The 22356-nt window shown below is 44.6% G+C and overlaps 1 protein-coding gene across 2 annotated transcripts in view; it reads right to left on the bottom strand.

Annotated features, from left to right (window-relative positions):
- Window positions 1-22356, bottom strand: part of LOC124468790 (kelch-like protein 29) — a 132448-nt gene extending 110092 nt beyond the window's left edge. Inside the window, exons 1-2 of one of the 2 annotated variants that reach the window (XM_047021750.1) lie at window positions 21906-22356; window positions 14209-14277 (exon numbers count right to left, since the gene is read on the bottom strand). The gene's annotated coding sequence lies outside the window, so the exon portion shown is untranslated. The remainder of the gene's footprint in view (window positions 1-14208; window positions 14278-21905) is intronic. The other variant, XM_047021749.1, reaches the window with a different exon arrangement.

Below are 22356 nucleotides of genomic sequence, written 5' to 3' on the forward strand. Positions count from 1 at the left end.
GAAAATAAACAAACATAGTGGGAGAGCTGGTGATGGGGTTATTATTGAACGATCAGGCGGCGGCCATTTTGATGAGCGACCCCTCTGGCTGGAGAATCCTCCCGGGTTCTCGGATGTGCTCGGAGAACAAACGAAGGAGAACAAGAAGAGGTAGCTCTGGCTCCACGCCTCCTCTCTAGCTCTCTCTCCTTATCTCTCTCCTCCTCTTCTTCACACCTCTCTCTTCCTCTTACCTCTCTCTTCCTCTCCCACCCACTCCCTGTGCAGTAGTTTTTCAGGAGCTTGCTGTACAGGAGAGCAGGATGTTGATTGTTTTCCCTGTTCTCTTATAGGAAAATGGATCCGGACCCCGCCAAGGTCAATCTCTGATCTGTTATTATCATCAAACTGTCGCTCAATAAAGATGTGACTCATCAAATCTCCCTCCTACTCCCTTGATGTATTTGACAAAGGAGGGACTGAAAGCAGTTTAGTGAGGGTGCAAGAAATGCAAAAATCGGCAAATCTGCTTCTCACTGATGCCCATGATAATGACACAGATAACTTGAAATGAAAATGAATGAGTGTGTGAAATGTTGTGCTACATTTAGTCACCAGGTCACCATGTTAGGGTCACAATGACACAAGAACCCTTACCTTCATTAAAAAACGAATTGCCTACAGTACTCAATAAGTCCCTCAAGTCACACGTACATCTTCTGGTGTCATTTTCAGGCTCCAGAATTCCTACCGAAAACGTTCTCCTCCAAAATAAAGCTGCTTTGCTTTTACCAGCAAACACAACAAGGAGAGAGAGACAATCTCCGGTAATTGCCTGCCATCAGACAGGGGACAGTCACTCTAATTCAGACTAAAATGAGACGCTGTGAGCATTACCTGCCAGTCAAAGACACCAGCATCTATTCATGTCATCTTGGACCGAAGATCTCAGAGCTAATCAAAGAGAAATGCAGGAGAAGCAGCCAGCAGCCTTTAGACATCAAACTCAGTTTGAATCATTAGAGCCTGGATAAGGGCGCTGTAAACGATGTGTGGCTGAAGACACTGGGTGGTGTGTGACCTTTTGAAGGGAAGGGCTGGAGAGGAGGCATGGCCTGCCGTCTAGGTGCCTGAGCACGGTTATTGATTTCAGACAGTTTATCTGAATCACAGCAACCCGCACAGACACCATGTACTACTGACGTACCTGGCAGGATTCCAGCTTCAGAGGCTTGTCATGTTCCAGCTCGGACAGCTTAACGCAGCTACCCCTGCATTGTCTCACGTTACGTCTCCTGAAGGATCTCACACTGCTGAAGGACTCACTAACAAACACCTGGGCATTGGAACCACCATTCCCACTGATTAGATGGTAAATGATGTTTATACTTTTATACTTACTGGGAGTCCATTTATCCAGTTGCGCAGAGATATTGTTTCTAATAAGATCTAATAATTCACACTTATATGTTTGGATCACTGCATACAAAAATACATCAAGACTGTATGCTGCATGTGTGTTTGTTCCTTATGTGTGTGTGTGTGTGTGTGCGTGTACGTCATGCTGCCATTTGTCATTGTCAAAGTCCTCTTGCTGCTACACTGAGAAATTCACTGTCGTACATGAAAGCTGATCAAATTCCAAAACACTTCACTGCCACAATCCTCACACTCCTCTCTACAAAGATTGAAGAAGTTACAGGTTCATATAAAAAAAAATAAAGAAAAAATAAAGAAATACATAAAAAAATGATTGGATTACAAGAGTAGAACACGGTTTAGTGCGTTGCCCGGGCGACTTCCCCCCCAAAGTTCTACGGCAGACTGCCAAGATCCGTCAAGGGGAAATGAGGTCTGTGCTGGGCCGGCCGACTCCTTCCTCTCACCGTAGCTGGAGGTAAGAGATGACCTTCTCCACCGATGCAGGAGCCCATCTACCTAACCTCCTGACCTTTACCACCAGGGCCAACATGGAACAACTGACCTGGGCTGCGGTTCCCGAAAGCGTCGTAAGCCTAAATTGATCGTAGAATCTTCAGTAGGACGAATCTTAGTTTTACGGGCCGTTCCCGAAGACATCGTAGCTAAAGAGTCTCTTGGAAATTCGTAGCTCTTGAAAGCGCATAGATTAGCCTACTCCTTATGAGCATGTTTGGGGCGACACACAAAATAAATATGTATGTTTTTTTGCTCGATTGTTGCTACGATCCATCGTTATCGGGAAACGCAGCCCAGGTATCAGTGGTTGGAAGCCATTTCTAACACCTGCGTTTTCTCCGGCCTATGAGCACGGCCCTGTAATAAAGCATGACTCACTACTCCAACAGACGCAGAGCACATTGGTGGAACACTGCTGCCCAGGCACTGACCAGCACACTGTCTCTCTTCTGCAATGATTTAGAGACTCGTGTTAATCTTATCAGGGACTGGCTGGACACAGCAGTAATAAACAGAAAATTGGTTGGTGAATCTCATACCGTATCTTAAAGTAGAGAGAAGGCTTAAAGTAACAGGCACAGCATACAACATTGTAAAAGTGTCACGCATCATATTGGGCTAGGGCTTATTTATTTTTTAACCCTATCATTCTTTTTTTTTCTTTTTTTTATTAAATCAGTTTTAATGAAATCCGTTGGAAACCTTCAAGGTATGATTCAGTGCCAGGCGAAGCAAAGCTTTGAATTGTATTACGTCCATATGCATTGGCTTGTGCCTGAAAGGATACGGCCCAGACTCCAAAGCAGAAATACCATTCTGTAAAAGAAGCCATCTTTTGTGAAAAATGCCACGGACGCTCACAAACAAAGTTAATATGAAGGTTCTTTCGTTCTTTCGTCTGGTCTGAGGAGGGAAATTAGGTTATGCTGAGGACTTGAGTTATGGAGGAAGCCACTTGTCCTTACCCGACATGACTCATTGGCTAACCCACTCGGAGAGAACCGTTAAAAGGCCAGCAGCAGTGATAAAACAAGCTCTAATGACTGGTCACTCCAATTAACACAATCATAAAAATATCAGCCAACATGACCTGGATATTTCAGTGGGTGGTGCAGAGACACAGGAGTAATAAGACTGTGGGGTTTGTCCGGCAATATCTCTGGGGCAGTTCACGGCAATTTTTTGGCACTATATTTACATTTACATTTAGTCATTTAGCAGACGCTCTTATCCAGAGCGACTTACAGTAACTACAGGGACATTCCCCCCGAGGCAAGTAGGGTGAAGTGCCTTGCCCAAGGACACAACGTCATTTTGGCTTGGCCGGGAACCGAACTGGCGACCTTCAGATTACCAGCCTGATTCCTTCACCGTTCAGCCACCTGACTCCCTGAATATGATTGAGATTTGTCAATATGTGCCTGGTTAGCTAAAGTGGATAAATATGCATGCCTCATACTGTTTGATTAAATAAGGGCGCAATCCCAAGTGTTGCTATTAATGTGCGGTGGATCCTATTCTTAGCTGGGGAGCAAACAGGGTGCAAGACTGTGAGGGACCTTCTTTAAAGCACAACATTTCAACATGGCTTCCTTTTCCAAACCACATGAAGCATTAATGAAGGGATTTAATTTGGTCTTGTTTGTCCTAAACCTCATCCTAAAATGACCATCAAAATGATCAGCATGGATTTCAGCGTGGCACATCTGTTGAATTCATTACCTCGGCACACATGCTTCTGAACATTCTTTAAACGGTTGAATCGTTTTGATCTCCTCAATAAAATCTCCCCTGCGTTTGTATTAGACAGAGGGAGTCCGATACTATCTCACTTAGAGACGATTATTGTTTTTGGGGACCATCACACTACTTTTCCAGGGGAAACAGGCTTCCCATGCAGCCTAGCCGCTTATAAAACAACCCGAGAGACAAAGCTTTTCAACAAATAAGAAGCTGCAACATAAAAGACAGGAAGGATGTCTTTCTATAACATGATTACACCACTGGTCCGTTTTCCACCCGTTATTTCATATCTCCCCACAGGCCTACATATCAAAATGATTAACGATTGATTGCAAGATCTGTCGAGGAGCCTAGCACCACGGCATGCACAGTGGGAAGCATAGTTTGTTGTAATCCAGGCAACGCTAAGGATTGCCTCAAAGGAGGTACAAATCTTTCCTATGCTTCAGCTTGTTGGCTTTTGTCAGAACAGGGAATGACTTCCATTCCTTGCCCCTTTGTTGGTGAAGCTGCTTGTGTCCGTTGACTGACAGAGTCAATTGGCATTGTCAGGAACGACACACCGACAATGGGGGTACAGCATGCATGAATATCAACCAACAACAGACAAATAAACACATGAATATAGATGAAGCTATTACAGAAGCAGTGAAAAGATCATCCTAAATAGAGCCTTGTCATCATCTCCCACCATCAGATCCTGGCATTTCCTCCCCAAACGGCACCGGCCTCACAGGGTGAAAAGGAACCACTCGACAAATTCATCTTCAAAATCTGTTTACCAGGATGCAGAATAGCAAAGGGGAAATTTGACTCGCAAATTCGACCTCTGAGTGTACAAGTCAGTGCCTCCCAATCTGATTGCTTTGGCATTCACATCTGAATGGGACCTGGAGTGTGAGGGAGAGAGAGAGAGAGAGAGAGAGAGAGAGAGAGAGAGAGAGAGAGAGAGAGAGAGAGAGAGAGAGAGAGAGAGAGAGAGAGAGAGAGAGGAGAGAGAGAGAGAGAGAGAGAGAGAGAGAGAGAGAGAGAGAGAGGAGAGAGAGAGAGAGAGAGAGAGAGAGAGGAGAGAGAGAGGGAGAGAGAGAGAGAGAGAGAGAGAGAGAGAGAGAGAGAGAGAGAGAGAGAGAGAGAGAGAGAGGAGAGAGAGAGAGAGAGAGAGAGAGAGAGAGAGAGAGAGACAGAGACAGAGACAGAGACAGAGACAGAGACAGAGACAGAGAGAGAGAGAGAGCGTCGTGCAGATGGTGCTTCCTCGCTAAAGTGACTGGAGGAAATACTGCTACCAGACACGACGTAGCCAATCAGCATGAGAGCAGGACGGCAAAGAGCTGTGAGCGTGTGTTTGTAAATGGATAGTGGAATAAAACAAAGAGCAAATAGCATCTGTGCTATGTTCTACTGTTGACATTGAACCTAGGGCCAGTGCAACCATTTCATTTAGGAGTAGAAGTAATCAAATCAGTGAAATCTCAACCAGAAAAGAAATAAATAACTATAAAATGAGTGTTGGAGCACATGGATGTGATCTGACAATAACCCAACATATCTCTGAGATCCTGGCGCACCACAGATCAGCAAGCCCCTGTGTCTCAGAGCTCAAAAACAACAGGCCCTCAATGTTGCCCGCAAGCCAGGCTTGAGTTCAGCTCGCAGGAACTCTCCAAACTAAATACCGAGTTTGGGTGACAGCTGGACTTTCACTCCATACGATCAAGAGGAGTTTCGGGTGGATTGTCTTTGGAATCTGCAACTGGGGGCCAAAAGACACAGGATTATGACTGGCCAGAGAGATGGGCTTCTGAGCCCACAGCTCCGTCTCTCAGCTCGACCCGAGCCCACACTCCTAATGTTCCCACAGGCTGGGAGCCTCTAGGTGGAAGAGCTACCTCTGGGCATCGATTAAGGCCCGTGTGAGGTTCTCCTCTGTCACAAAGCACCTGGAGGCAGTGAACAGAGACAGTACCTTTTCTCAGGGGGGGGAGAGGCTGTTAAAGGAGCCTCTTTGTGGGAGCGATTGGGGGACAGGGATGCTGGTCTGGCAGCATACTGGACGGCTCCTTCTCTACTGGCGTCTTCGGCTGCTCGTTCTCCAGCCTGGTGGTTCCAAAGGATGGCGAGAGGCCAGACAAACACACCATGCAGTTGGTGGCCACGGCTGTTGGTGTGGTTAATTCTGTGGCTATGGGTATGGCTGTGGCTTGTGCTACGGAGGCTGATTAAAAAGGTTAGAGCGAGGACTGGGGCTGGAGGTTAGGGCTATAGCTTGGGACAGGGATAGGGGCTGGGGTTGGGGCTATGTATAGGGGTGTTGATGGGGCTATGTCTAGGGGTGTTGATGGGGCCGGGGTTGGGGCTATGTCTAGAGGTGTTGATGGGGCTGGGGTTGGGGCTATGTCTAGAGGTGTTGATGGGGCTGGGGTTGGGGCAGAGGCCAAAGCAGCACACCTCGTCCCTCTCATGCATCGTTAAACCAGGAGCAGAGGAAAGTATGAAGCCATGACAGTAGCTGGCCTTGGGCCCTGCTGCCTCCACGGAACTACAGGCCCCTTGGTCCTCGTCTATGCTCAGTGAGGTTGTTTAAGATGGCTGCCTGTAGTGTCTACTGTGGTAAACAGCTGGGCAGCTGTACAAGAGCTCCTAAGGCTGGGCCGCAGAGAAACTTGCAGACATGGCGCTGTAGTTTTATAGTCTGTTTTGTCCTTCTAGCCAGCTCTGCTCACACTGGGAAGGATATTGCTTTCCTGGATGATTTAATTGTTGAGCACATCAAATGACGATGGATGGAAAAATATATTTGTATGTGTGCTTTTTGATGCTTTGCTGCTTTTGAGTTAAGCAATCCAAGCTGTACTGTAACTTTTAAGTAATGACATTAGGGCATTACATTTGTTGGACACATACTTAGCCACAACACAAGGCTCTGAAAAACCCATAATCCTTTACTCTAAAGGCAATATCACAACTCCGTTGGACAACAAAAATCTAGTTTTAAGAGTAAAGAGAAAATAAAGGTTTGCTAAGTTGTTCAACAACAACGAAAATGCTCCAACACAAATTCTGTCAATAATCAAACAATGCCGCGGTCGTATTGTGCATCTTTGAGTTCTGAGAGACACAAATAAAGAGGTGGAGGAAGAGGGAGGTGGAGGGAGAGGGAGGTGCAGTAGTGGGGGGAAGGATAGCTTCAGAGCATCGGTTCTGGCAGTGAGGCCTGACTGACCTACATCCAGGCGGAGAGATGATATTAGCAAAGCAATTAAGTGAGATGACAGGCATCAGGAAGGACTGGGCCGACAGGGAAAGCACAGTCTCTGTCCTGGTCTCTCTGTCTGTCTGCTGTAATGGCTATTGATCACAGCCAAAACAAGCCCTTTCAGCCCGGAATTGGCCAAAATGGGAACAGAAAAAAAAGGTTCTGAAATGAGAGAGACAGAGTGATTGAGAGAGAGGGAGAGAATGAGAGAGATGAAGAGGAGAAAAAGATGAGTAGGCTGGCATGGTGTGACAGTTGGGACAGCGCTCACATGGCAGTGACCCAGGGCCCTCCCTCGGGAGAGACGTCCTTGACACAGCTATAGCGGACCCAACACGGTGGACAGGAAAGTCTGGAACTGCCCTCCCAGAGGGGGAGGGGGAGGGGGAGGGGGGAGGGGAGAGTGACAGATGTGCACCAGCAATCAAAAAGAAAACAAGATTACTGGAAATCTCATAAAAACATATTAGTATGTCTGAGTTGAAATAGCCCCTGAACCGTACCTCTAAATCTGATTTAGAATGATTATATAAGACAGAGAGGCTTCAATCACACCAGTCAGCTGTCAGGAAACAGGGCATGTGTCATTCAATCCCAGGATGCATTGCTGCAGGGTCAGTTGATGATGGAACACACAAAGTCATGTGATTTACTGATATGTCAAATCTCAGCAATGGATGATTGACTGATGCTAAATAGATCTCAGACGGTAATACTAACAATATTTGACAATCAATAAAGTATTTTTATAAAGTAATATGACAATGATTTCGAGGCACACGAGGCGAGCTTCTCAACAAACTTTGAATTCAAGCTTCAACAGGACCGCGATAGCCGACAACAAAAAGGAGGCTCAATCTATGTATTGACTGTTCTCTCTGTGATCCTTACTGTGTTTCTTTCATCCACCTGACAGGTCATTACGGGCCTCAGTGTCTGCAGCGTTGAGTGCTCTCCTCCAATGCTGTCTGCTGTCTGTACACCTGCCACACTTGCCTCTGAAGAATACTTCACCCAGCATGTGTCTCATCTCAACTCAGACCTCACACCTTATCGCTATGACGCACAACTCTACACCTCTACACGCTGGCTTGATTCAAAATATATATATACATGTATATATATATAAAAAATTGGTTCCTCAAAGTAAGATCAGCTGGAGTTTTCTTTCTCCCAAAAACAACTTTACAAGCCATGGTTTCCTATTTTATAAAACGACTGCAAAGACAGCTGTGCCCGTATGAAATCTGTGTAGCCGAGTGCCAAGAACAGAGAGGGTTAAAAAGCAGACGGTTGTTCTGCTTGACTGGTCTGAAAGCAGGCTGGAGAAAGGTTGGGGGACACTATATAGTGAAAGTCCATACAGCGCAGGAATGTGCCTTCCTCTGACCAGGGCAGACTTATTTTCCCCCTATATCGTCTTCTTGACATCTGCACTGCATATGTGACCATAAATCTACGTGTGGATTTTAAATGGCGCAACACACAGAGCAAATGGACTAGCCGTGAACCTACACAGTAGAACAGTGTTGGTTTGGGGCAGGGGCGTGTTCAGGGAGTGGCCTAGGGTGGCACAGGCCACCCCTGAAATCTGATTGGCCACCCCAATATATGATTGGCTATTTGCCCAGTCAGAGGCGGGCCACCCCTGGTGCCACCCCTATCAAAAATGTCTGGACACGCCCCTGGTTTGGGGTCATCTCCAGTGTGACCACTGACCAGTACAAAATCAGGGGTTCAAAATCCCTTACCTAAGATTCATGGCCAGATAAGGGTTGACTGTAAAGCATTTCGTTTTTGTTTGGTGGTACACTATTTGAACAGTGTGACCCAGTAGAGACGAACAATGGATTTTGGTGTTTCAAAACCCATTGACACTGTATGACTATGTTTAGCTTGTGTTCTGCTCCTCTCTCTTACCAACCGTCTCTGGAGGAGGGGATCCCTCTCTGAATTGCTCCTCCCAAGGTTTCTTCCATTTTTTCTCCCGTTGGGAGTTTTTCTGGGAGTTTTTCCTTGTCTTCCTTGAGGGTTTAGGTTGGTTGAGGGGCAGTTCTATGGGCGTATGTGAAGCCCTCTGTGACATGCTTGCGTGTAAAAAGGGCTATACAAATACATTTGATTTGATTTGAGTAGAGACGACCGTGTGGCGTGTGACCTGTGAGTGTGTGACTGAAATGAACTGACCATCCAAATGTCATCCGTTACATGAGTGGCATGTTCAGTGTTTCATATACGTCTCGGGATAAACACACAACGTCTGAGAGATGTTGTCTTTACTGCAAGGCTGGTGGTTGAATAGGGAGCCCTGTGGACTGTGTTTAATACTGTCATAACTCTTCCTAGTCTCCAGCGGTCTCGATACAGGCCGACCTCAGTGCCTTAGTCACGCTTGTGAACAGCAGTGGAAAATACCATAAAACAGAGACTAACCCTACATATGTAGACTGGAGATAGGCTCGGTAATGAGTTTTACTCTGCAGCTACCAATTGAAACCTGTGTCAACATGGGGAGATATGCAATAATACTTTGGCAGCTAATACTCACAATTAATGTAATGTAAAATATCAGTCAGGCAGACAGGTTGACCATGAATGATCAAACAGAACATTGGAATGCGTTGATAAGAACCCCTGCTGGGAAATTAATGTTACAGGCGAACATCCGCTAGTTAGAGGAGAGGAGTGGAACGAACATGAAGACGTCCTATTCACACAGAGGGTACGGCCCGTGTCCTCCACAGAGACCACAGATCATCCAGGCTGTTCAGACCCCCTGCTGTTACTCTCTAAGTCTGACTGATCAACAACAAGGCTGAAACCTTGACTGTTCTATACGACTGTCACCGTGGCAACACTGATTATGGCTGAAAAGAAATGGTCTCCTGTCGTCCAGGGACAGGTCAAGTCCCATACCGAAGCAATGTCCCTTTCTTACTCAGGCTGAAGCTACAACAAGCCATGACGTAAGGAAAACCACATGCATCATCTACACTGATAGTCATCTTATAACAGGAAGTGATTTAGTGTGTGATGTACTGTAGGATACTCATAGTAGACCAACATGGTCTGAAAGGGCAATTACACTGTGAGGCCTCTAAAAAGACAGAATACAGATGTCCAGAGTAAAATCAATTAAACGTCACAACTTCTGTCAAGATGCACAGGGAAATAGATCCTGTGTTGACATTCACAAACAAGTGGGCCGACTTGAGTGACAATTGTATTTAAGAGGGCATGTGGCATTAAAAGGGCATTAAAATGTTACATTTGATATCTTCACAATGGTTGTGCACATAAGATTAAGTTTAACACCCAGTGAGTTTACACAGTCAGGGCAAAGGGATGGATGGATGGATGGATGCATGGAGGGAGGGAGGGAGGGAGGGAGGGAGGGAGGGAGGGAGGGAGGGAGGGAGGGAGGGAGGGAGGGAGGGGGGAGGGAGGGGGAGGGAGGGAGGGGGGAGGGAGGGAGGGAGGGAGGGAGGGAGGGAGGGAGGGGGGAGGGAGGGAGGGAGGGAGGGAGGGGGAGGGAGGGAGGGGGGGAAACAACATTGTCTCATGGGCATTGAATTGAGGTTTATAAATTAAAAGCACTTCAGAGTAGTTTCAGATGGTCAATGACAGCTTTTAGGAATCACAGAGCAATCACAAAAGCAGAGTTAGCTTGATCTCTTTCTCACACAATGTCTATTTATTTTTTATTCAGGCGCCGTTGTTGCTAAGACTTGATCAACGTGAACTCTTTCCAGCACTTCATAGACACAAGCATCAATCTTCAGAGTGACAGATTTCCCCTGAAGTCCTTCAGACATTAAATACCATCAAAGAAATATCTAGGGTGCTTCGCTTGCTGAGAGAATCATATTGTGTGTTTACTTATGATTTATAATTTAATTAAGACACAGTCACAATGAAGCACTTCATACATAGATCACATAACTTAGAAAAATAGATCAAAACATAAAATATACTTTTTGAAGGGGTATGTATGAGACTGACATGACACTGTCCTAACACCGATATGAATCTTCATAAATGTTGTTATCAGGTGTCATTCTGTCAATTATGTAATTTTTATGCAAAGTTCCAAGTTTGCCAAATAATGTAAGTGTGTTTTTTTTCTTCTCTCAGACTGTCAGTAGAGAAAGAGAGAGGGTGTTTGGAGGTTCAAAGCAGTGGTATTCCTTTGCGAAAAGAAACGTTCATATGCTCAGTATGGATATGGATGCAGTCAAGTGGATTATTCAACTTACACTCGCCGGGAAATAACTCTACCCTCACTCCCTCACTCTTTCTAGTCTCTTTAAAAAGGAGAGAATGACCAGCACAAGCTGCTGCACTGCATGTACGTGATAATCACCCTAGACACAGCTTTGGGTTTCTTTACAACCCATAAGATGATGTTTATACTGAAGCCCAGTCCCTTATTACTGCTAATAATGTGTGGTCTGTAAAGCAGCTGATAATTCCTGTGTGCTAGTATTCTGCTACGGCTCCTTCACAGATATTAGGTTCAATGGCCCGGGTGAGATGTCATGTTGTGACCCCTGCTGTGTGCTGGCCCACGGGGGGGCCTGTGGGTGTGTACGTGTGTGTGTGTGCGTGTCATTGTCTGTGTGTGTGTGTGCGTGTCATTGTCTGTGTGTGTGTGTGTGTGTGTGTGTGTGACAGCCCCTGGTGGTCACCATTTCCTTAAGGACCACTGAGCCCCCACTGTGCTGCATGTCTAAATCACTGTGGGTGTGTGTAACAGCCCATACTTCAATGTTTATGTGACGGCGATATAAGGGTGTAAACACATTGGCTGTGTGTGTGTTTGTGAGGAAGCCATAAACCTATTCTTCAAATTAGTGAGTACTGGAGAAAGCTGTTTTATCATTATGGAAATGGTTCTACTGACAGGGGGAGAGGCAGTTGCAGTAAAGATGGAGGGTTTCAACACATTGTGCACAGTACACACACACACACACACACAAACACACACACACACACACACACACACACAAAGACACACACACACTCCTGCCTGCTCTCAACATCTGAAACTATATCACACATGCACTTCATAGCGTCTGCTTTGGAGGTCACGTCATTAGAATCATTACTTTTTCAGCTTAGCAGACACCTTTGCAGCGGACACCCATCATGTTCTGTCCACAGCTTAGTACCTAACATAGCTGAATCATGGCTAATGTCCTTCTCAAGGGTACAGCAGAGGGTTTCTGCATGTCAGCAGGCCAGAGCGGACCACCTAGCTTACTCCAAGCTGCTTCCTAATTACTGACCCACGGGTAAGGTTGATTCAATCCACCTTGTAGGCATAATCAAGACTAACTAATGGCAACACATTAACTCATCTGTTGACCCAGCAGGGAACAGCTACAGTACCTCAAGTCACATCCAGTATTATTCTCCTGTCAAGGCTAAGGTGTAGCGGCAAGTGGAAGTACATCCCCCCCACACACACACACCACCAAGCCCCCCCTGCCCCTCCACCATCGCCAGGCCCCCCCTGCCCCTCCACCATCACCAGGCCCCCCCTGCCCCTCCAACACCACCAAGCCCCCCCTGCCCCTCCACCATCACCAAGCCCTCCTGCCCCTCCACCATCACCAGGTCCCCCTGCCCCTCCACCATCACCAGGCCCCCCCTGCCCCTCCACCATCACCAGGGCACCCACTGGCATGACCGTTTGAGCGGGCGGGCTTGCAGCTTCAGGACCCTCTGGTTGAGTGGCTGGCTCGGTCTGCTAGCAGGAGACCAGTTTTCCTCCACACAGGAGCCTGTCATCTATCATTATGTAAGCCGTCCAGGAGAATGATTCCTCCAGACAGCTCCAGTGGCTGTCTGGAGCACCAGACAACACAATGAACAGGCCCGAATGCAGGGACGTCACTGATTTAGAGAACATTTTGTCAGATTAGATGCTTTCGAATGTACACACAAACATACCTATTCCTCTATGTACCGTAGGAATGGCTGACAGATTTGTGGAGAGCACTGTCCCCAGAAAAGCTACTGCTGTAACACCGGGTTTTCAACCAAACACGGCAGGGGCAAACTTCTTCCCCCAGCACACAGATTAATTTCCAATTTGGGTCGGCCATCTTGGATGAGAAAGCTGCAGTGCTGCGCAGCTGGTTAGCCCCGTAGCTCTTGAAGCAGTGAGCAGGGTCACACCTGAAGCCCCTTGGCTAAGGTTGAGGCCCAGCACACTTAATGAGGAGTGTTAATCAGTGAGGCATTGACCCAGGACGGACACAGCCTCATCATACACACACACACACACATGTAGAACACACACACATGGAGAACACACACACACACTCAAAACGCCCCAATCCCTCATGTCCCTCTGGGGCTGGGCCTGGTCACCTCGCTCAAGGATCAAAGGGAGTGTGTCGTTTTAATCAGGCCTCACAGTGGGCAACCCCATTAATTCAATTCTATTTCATCAGCGGTGAGCAGGCCACTAGAGGGGTCTACACATTCCTGGGGTCCTCTAGCCCAGCAGTAATCCTATCTCTTAATGACCCACGACTGGCCACTAAACCCATAATTGCTCGGTGACTGACTTTTGCTTGCTGACAGGACTGTGAGATGTTCGGGGGAGACCAGACGAAGACAGACATAGGTCACTTTGTGGACCCAGACAAGCAGAGCAGAATTAACAATACCGTGGATCAAGTCATTCACCCCCCTCAACCCCCCACCAATCTAGGGCAAGGCTATAGGCACACTAGTAAACACACACACACACTAAACATTACCAAAGGATCAAGTTTTTCACGTAAGGCGGACTCTAATGTGAACATTAAAGATCTAGCTCCTTCTAATCTGTATAACTATCGCTATACAGCCAGTAAACTAAATTAAAATAGATAATTATGGGTGTGCCTGTATCAATGCCTGAGTTGAGCTTGTATTCTCCTATTTAACCTTTTACAATGAATAATTCTAAGGATATGCTCCCTTCCTGCATTCTACTTGTACTGGCACAAATGACAATGACTAATATGCACTATGAAATCATGTGTGAGGAGAACAGTTTTCGCCTGCTGTTTCAACATTAGAGCCACAAGACAACTACTGTAAAACATACCATCAGTCTTTCAGACAGTCTAGTAGAAAATATACGACACATTTCAGTGTTTGTTTTAAGAACGGTAATATTGGGTGCATCATATTTCACAGTTATTTATTTTCGCCCTCTGTGGTTTGATGTCTTTCTATCATAATGAAATGTTTACTGGGACATGAGATAATGAGCTTTTGATACCTTACCGTACCTTTGGTCTCTGGTGGATGGTGATGCTCATCACAGACAAATGAGATCTTTTGAGTATTGCAGTCTTCACCTGTGAAAACAAATAACAGTACCATCGGTGAAAAATCTGGAAAACTTACACTGACATTTGGTATTTGAGCAGTCATGTGACCCATTCCTCTTGACACAAAAAAGCGATTTTGTTCATTATTTTTGCTTTTACACCGTTTGGGCAGAGTGCTGTGAAATCCCCAAAACATATTGTTGGCACCATTGTTTGCCTGCGCTACAGACAAAGGACTCTGCTTTGCAAGGCACGTTATGGAGCTAAACGTGTCAACAGCGGGCAGTATATTCGGGCAGTATATTCGGGCAGTATATTCTTCCTGGACGCACGTGCGGAGGTCAAAACCAGATCAGATATAGAGACGTAAAGGTCAGAGTGGTTGTATGGCTGGAATTGAACATGATCTGAGGGACTCGGAACAAATGAGTCAGGGCAGGGCAGCTACACACTGGGGATACTGGGCCGACATGAAAAACAACAATTAATATTACATCTGGATCTGAGAGAGCTGACGCTATCAGCAGACTACTAAATCAGCCGTTCTGAACATGAGCCACTTCAAAGACCTCGCTTGTGGTAAGGCAAACAACACCTCTGTTGTTCCCAAACAGGGACTGTGTGACTCTTCTTCCACAATGGCTGCCTTTGGGAATCGCAGTGACACAATCTCTAAGGGATGACATCACCCCGGAGACAGGAGGGTAGGGACCGCGAGAGGGGGGGGGATTTGAACATTGAGAATTCATCCATTTGTGAGTAGAGAATGAGTGCCAGCGGCAACCATACACACATTTTTATCTCTGATTATCTCTAACCCTATCTCCTTTTCTCATTAAACTTTGTGATTTTTAGCACAAAACAATCTAATCCACACTCAGCAATGGTTAGTGTTTAAATCCTTCAAACTGCAATTGGATAACGTATTGTCCCAGTCACTGATAAATCTTTCATTTTGTGAACACTACAGTTCTGTTTTGATGTGAATGCAAGAATCGAGGTTACCTCTGTGCTTCTTACAAAGCAGGATATTACATTTTATTTCCATTTTGTAAATATTGTACAGTCTGACAGTAGAGTAATAGAACTGTTATGCACTGCAGCATAGTATCAATATATCCCACCCCACAAGTATCGATAACAACATATGAAACACTGATATAGTAATCCTGGCCAGCAAGCCTTACATTTGTACTTAATAATTCTGATAACAAGACAGACAACAAGTTTCCCAAAAACTTAGTTTACACTAATTGCCTCCCTTTGAGTCTTTTTTATTAGCAAATGTTGGGGGAACAACAGAGGGAAATGGCATTCTTTGCCATGAAATTAACATTGTTTTCCATTACTTGGCACCACACAAGATCATTAACTACCTCATTGACTTTTCCTTATAGATTTACATAGTCTCCTCTAGCTTGGAGCATCAATTTGCATATTCTAAATGGATAATACACACACTCTATGGCTAAAGTCATCCGTGGATGACATGAATAATGAGAAAGAATGTTAAAGTAGTAGATGAAATTAAAGTGTGAAATTAAAGGACTTAGTTTTGTAGAACACATCTTTGTTTGGAGAGTGGTATAGGATCCAAAAAATGGTAATTGGATGTGCTTGGTTTTGGCTAGGCACAATCTTTTTCTCAAATATTTATTTGGATTTTTCTTTTATATTTGGGGGAGGGGGAGGGGGGCTGTTTGAAAGGTGAGATATCACATCACCCAGTCAATGGATTTGGTCGCAACAGTTCCTTACAATGTAGTCACCAACCCATGAAAAATATTGTCATTCTCCAAATGTTTGATATTAGTTTTAAACAATAGGTTTGGAGGTGATATAGGCCTAGTTAAAAAAACAAACACTTTGCACGGCTGCAACCGAAGCAAGCACACCTCACAATTTTCCCAGAAATTGTACATGCACTAGTTTTATATAGTTGCTTCATTGTAGCAAAGACAAATCGGTAAACATATATAAAAATTGTTAACTTGCAGTCTAGCTAAGCTATAAATACAGCTAAGCTATAAATCACATTATAAAAGATCTTTTAGAATTTTTGTCCAGAACATTTCTGACTGCAAAACGGACTTGCAGGCATAATACATCAATTTGAATTTCTATGTCTTAATCAAATGCTCATCAATCAGCAGAGTCCAATTACAGTCTGTGAGATGAGGACCTACATTAATACCCATCCATTTGATGTTAAAAAGCCACTACTGTACCATAGCACACATTTCCCATTTACAATCTTTTTTTTAATCAAACAAACTAAAGCTGTAACATTTTCAAACGGCATAAAAAAGCATTGCCTCCAAATCTGTTTCTTAAACGTTTAAGTATCCCAGTTTGTCAACCAAATGACTATTGACTTACTTTAGGAAGACAGGCCAAGATAATCTTTTTCTAATAAAATCAAATGGCTACTTTTCCAAAGGCCAATGAATTTCTGTTCAGAGAAAGAGAAATTGTTGGGCCTCCTACTAATGCAGAGAAATGAAAATGTCTTCCATTGAAAAGCTATGACATTACACCCATAAGAGCCACAGGCATGAGAGAAACGACAAAGATAGTTTTACTATTTCATGCTCAGCAGATTCTATTGATGTTAAGCCAAGTTTTTTTTTTCTTTTTCTTATTTCAGCGAATTTCTCTGGCCCAGCCTCTATCTTGGATGAATCCAAACAGTAGCACAGAAAAATAACGCCTCATATACTAGGTAATCCAATAACCCCGTTACTACACTGACAGTTTATTTCTCTACTTCTATGATTTCACAGAATTTATTTATTTGGCTGGGGATGTAAGCAATAATTACCCTGCTTTCAAGTCCACTGCACCATGCTACATTGCGAGCTATGAAGTGTGGTGTAACTACAGTTCCACTTGAACAGACGTTTCAGTATGATCCATGTTCCTGGCGGCTACTACATTTCAGCAAAAAGTATGAAAAAAATAAATAATTAAAAAGAGACTAATATCAGCAAGCATTTGTTCCATTTTCATATACATAATTGTGCAGCCTTCCGGCTACATGTTTAAATTAATGTGTCAACATGCAATTTTCTCAACCACACATTCACTGCGTATCAACATTACCACTGAGAGAAGGTGACAACTGTACTACCTGGACAACAGCACTGCAATAACTACATTTCAACGCCCTCTTTCAATTTTCCATAGCTATCTATTGTACTAATTGCCAGATGCTATAATAAATCAATTAGAAAGCACAATTAATGAACATTGTCATCGTGCATTAGGTATTTGCACAGCATTGCCAGGACCCTGCACGGTGAATAAATGGAAAAATGACATGCATGATTCACAACATTTGATGGTTGGAATATGGCCAATTTTTTATGCTGTTCTAATCCAATAAAAAAAGGCATGTCATATAAAACAACGGATGCAAAATAGGATGCTATTACAGATTAAAATAACACCACCCACAAAGGCATGATTTATGGATACTGTTAGGTCAATGGCCACCTTCCTTCCTACCCAGATAGACACCGCTGCATGTTAATGTTATGTTTACATTAACTAAACAATTTATATATCCATATCCATATATCCGAGATGTATTTGTAATTGCATTTCATATTTGTATCGTTCTAGTAGAAGGTTGTTTTTCTCTGCTGTTAAACTGACAGAAGAGGTAATATTTTAATAATAATGGATAACTGCATAACCCTTAAAATATGGTAGCAATTACCCAGTTGTCCAAGAGAATTGGGCCATCCATCCACCAATGAACAATCAAGGTTACATACAGCTTCCCAGTAGCAGGCCTTAACAATTCTCATGACACCTTGTGATTTGGGATTGGAAGGAATTGGAAAATTGAGTTCCAGTGACTTGTGTGACCGCTGTAAAATGCTAGGTTCTTGGGGTAATTTCAGGTCGTGTTTGCCTTCAGCACGGGGAGGGCCGGGATAAAAGACACCCTCATGTACCACAGCACTTCTCCGCTAGGCCTGCCTTTAATGCCTGGCACAGGCTTGCCACGCTCCTGAAGACTGATTGAATTATTCAATTTCAAATAAATTATTACATAACGCTCCCGAAGACACCGTGGCTTCGGTGAGGCCAGAGGATTCTTTCCGACCGCGATGCCTCCCTGACATCTGAAAGAACAAGCATTCCGAGAATAGATTTTGTAATTTATTAGGACAATGTTTATTCCGAGGAGGTATTGTAAGCTAATAAAACATGGGGTGTAAGAGACGTGTGCATCTATAAATATGACGGTTGAGGACCACTTCTGTCACAAAGTCCCAGGGCAGAGAGAGACACTGAAGCCTGGCTGAATGGGACTGCATAAACAAAAAGGAGGTGAATGTAGGGCAAGCCTGCCAGAAGGGTTAGAAGATTTTCCATGTCCACCTCCTCTCCCATGTCTCCCCCCTACATGGAACAGATCTGCAGTGTCATCATGAGGGCCTAACAGGCTTAACCCGCCACCCACTGAGCCACTCACAGCCCAGCAGGGTCACAGCCTGCAGGGGCCTGAGAATGTGGCTGCCTGTGTAGGCCTCATTCCAAACCAACTGCCTGTGTAGGCCTCATTCCAAACCAACTTCTACCCCCAGTGTTCTTCATGTAGATCAGAGATGTCTGTTGTTGGCGGAGAATGTCTGTTAAGCTTGGTGGATGTCTTCCAGTACTCCATACACCTTCTATTCTCTTCAAACCAAGGGCTTGAAATGCCAACGGCCACAGGCTGAGGGTGGATTTGAAATTGGGCTTTAGTGTGGTAAGTATGGCCCTTGGCCCTGGCTCTGGGTGTCAGCTTGCTTGCTGGAGGGCTAATGGCGTCTTAGCATATTGAAGGGAAGGGTGTGATTGGCTCTACTTCATGGGGGACATACCCAACAACCAATAACAGACATCTTTGTGGGATGGTGCATAGCGAATGTTTTGTTCACACTGGCACGGAAACAGTCACAGTGTTTGAAACCCCTCTACTATCTATGGAGGAATACAGAAAATAAATTTTGCATTCCAAGAAGACAAAAACGTGACAGACCTAAAGCAGAGTATTTGGTTTCTGTATTTCTGGATACAGTAGAGGATTATTGTTCAAATGAAAATCAGTGACATTACACTGCATAAACGAGTTGCTCATAATTGAGGGAATTGGGAGACTAGACTACAAAAATTAAGATCTTTATGTTTATAAACTACTAACTGTATAAGCCTGTGTATTTGAGCAGGCTGCTGTCTCAATCTCAGCGGTTGTTGGGTGTGCATGGTGTATTGTGCTCTGAGACCATTTTGGTCTCCATGAAGTCGAACTGGAGGCTTTTAGTGCAATGATACTGGCGTCACAACCCCTCGAGCGACTGTGTGCAAGAGGGCGGCTGAAGAGACTGCTTTTCATAGTTCACTGGTCTCTAAAGAGCTTGGGAACCCACAAGTTCGCTCATGGCCTTTTGCCCCATCTACATTAGCAAGTTTATTACCCTTTTTCCTTTAGCCTTCATCTCTAAATATTCTACATTCTACAAACCAACAATATCACCGCTGCAGACTCTCGATAAGGAAAATCTGTATTTTCAGATATGCAACATAGGGAGGTTGAAGAAAAAAAACCTTCATTATCTGTATTTCAGAGAGAAAAAGCTCCTGCAAATGGATGTTTTGATGTTGTCCTTCCTCACTATCTTGTTCAAGCACTGCCTGCCAAGCGACGCGTGTGAAGCCACTGCTGGTACACCACACGCGCCTGCTCGGTCTGCGAAGGCCGTGTTGGGCTGGGGGCCGGCATCGCTGCCGCTCCTCTCAGTCCCTACTGCGTACGCTCTCCATCGAGTGGCTCTCCTGGTCCACTGCTCCTCGCACCAACACCACCTCATCAAGCTGAAGATGTTGGAGTGGGAAAATCCTAGCAGGAAACTACGGCCTGACAAATGTAAGTCCCAAACTACAACTTGCATGGATAAAGTTGAAAGCCTTCACTATCTCATACCATATGCTCAAGAAATAAAATTATCCTCCTAATAATCGTTCAGTTGTTTGGTTGTTCTACTACTTGACTCCGGCAGCACTAGCCTATTGTTCTGAAAATAAGTGGAACCACATGATGTATTCTATCAAGACGAGAAAGGCTGATCTCTTGCTGAGACTCCCTACCAGAGATATAATTCATCTCAACTAAGCATTGTCCTTCGCACCGCTTCAAAACAGACTGAGATCATTCCCTAATTTACTAGATGGAGATGCATGGTCTAACTGTTTATCACCGAAGCGCAGGAGAGAGAGCATGCATTCACAAAGTTAATACAGATCCTCTCTATTATATCTGTACACAATCATAACACATCAACGCACATACACACACAGACAAACACATTTCTGTTGCTGTCGACAGGGTAGGCTACTGGTATCGTAAATATGCAGAACCAATCCCTTGTATAGATGAGGTGAAAAGCCCCTGCTAAATGGGCCCAGCTCTGAGGCAAATGCATTGTCTCACCTCATCAAGTACAGATCCCTCTCCCTGTTCTGGGATGACAGGGACTAAAGCCCTTAATCCCTAGCTTGATTCACACTACCTGGTATTGTAGGTTTACCAATGTTATCAATGTAATGGTTGTGCTTTTCGCCAGGCAGACTGCTGTATGATTGTTTTATGACATTAAGACATTCAGAATGGACGGACATGTTGAAGTTTCGATAGTGTTATGAGTATCTATCATTATGGTTGAATCTCAAGTGTGACTGTGTAGTAAAATGCACAAATATAATTATTCTGTCATTAATAAACCTGGGTACAGTCAGAGAGCGTGCTCTGTTAGTGTGTGTATAAGTGCAGTATGTTTGCATTACCTTTATGGCAAGTAGCCTGTATTGTTCCCACAGTCAACATCAATGGCAATCCCAAAAGCTTGTTGATTCTGTGTTTGTGTTTCATAATGTACAAGTGAATGGCCTATTGCTCCTGGTATACTTAATTACTGGACAGGTGGGCTTATTGCTTTACGATAGGTAGGCTAATTGCTTTACGGTAGGTAGGCTGATTGCTTTACGGTAGGTAGGCTAAAACACCAATTATACATCTGCAAGGTGGGACAAAGTGGTTGGTTATGAGGTACCCTAACCCTAACCCTACAGTTGACTAGTGAGTAATTGAACAGTCTTACAGTGGGTTCATAACTAAGCCAAAAGCATACGCACGAACATGATGAACACTGAGAGAACAATAGGTCCCTAGCTGCATCTATTCAAAGATTCAATGATTCAAGATAATAGCACTGCACTATACGGTGCTGTTTCGTGATGTGCAGTCCATTCTCAACACTTACGAGTCAGATTTATATTTGTAACCATCTACCTCTATTAGAAGCACCATTACAGAAATGTCACACCGACACCAGCTACAAGCCTTGCAGGAAGTTTTTTCTCGCTCCAAGCTTGAGCGCTTGCGCACAACGTAAGAGCCGCACACCCCATTTGGTTATATTATGGTGCTTTGCAAGAGATGGCACAGATGAACACATATCAGAAACGCACCACATATTCACAATTTAGAGAAGTCCACTTGTACGGCGTGAACTCAGCCTGTCACGAAACAAATTTGAAATGTATGAAGTAAGGCTGGAGATCTCCGCTGGTACAGTAGGCTATGGCTTACACTGTCCGCTTACCTCCCCTGTAGTCTCAGATTCTCTCCCCGGCGTTTGTCCTTGTTTCGATAGAAACGGTTATGCGTTACTGCTGTCTTTATCCAGCAAATACTGATGTTTCATTTTACGGCTAAATGTATAGCACTGTCTTTTCTTCTAGCCCGTCTTTTGTGTGTCGGTTGTCCAGTCCTTTCCCGGCTTCTGTAACCTCTTCCCTATTGCCAGCGTAGGGACTTGGCAGATGCCACAGAACGCGTCTTTATCCGCTCTTTGCACAGCGTCGGCTCTCAGATGCAAGCGAATGCTTGGTCAGAGCGACACACCGTGTGGCTACTTTACTCCCGATACCGCTCCTCCCCTTTACTTTCTGTTTTCTACAGAGCCCTATAGCGCCTCTCACTTGCCTGTCTATGGAATTACATAAATGTATGTATTGTAAGGCTACTGTATCATGTCAGGCTTCACTAACAAC

The sequence above is a fragment of the Hypomesus transpacificus genome, chromosome 6, assembly GCF_021917145.1.
Source record: "Hypomesus transpacificus isolate Combined female chromosome 6, fHypTra1, whole genome shotgun sequence".
Classification (NCBI taxonomy): domain Eukaryota; kingdom Metazoa; phylum Chordata; class Actinopteri; order Osmeriformes; family Osmeridae; genus Hypomesus; species Hypomesus transpacificus.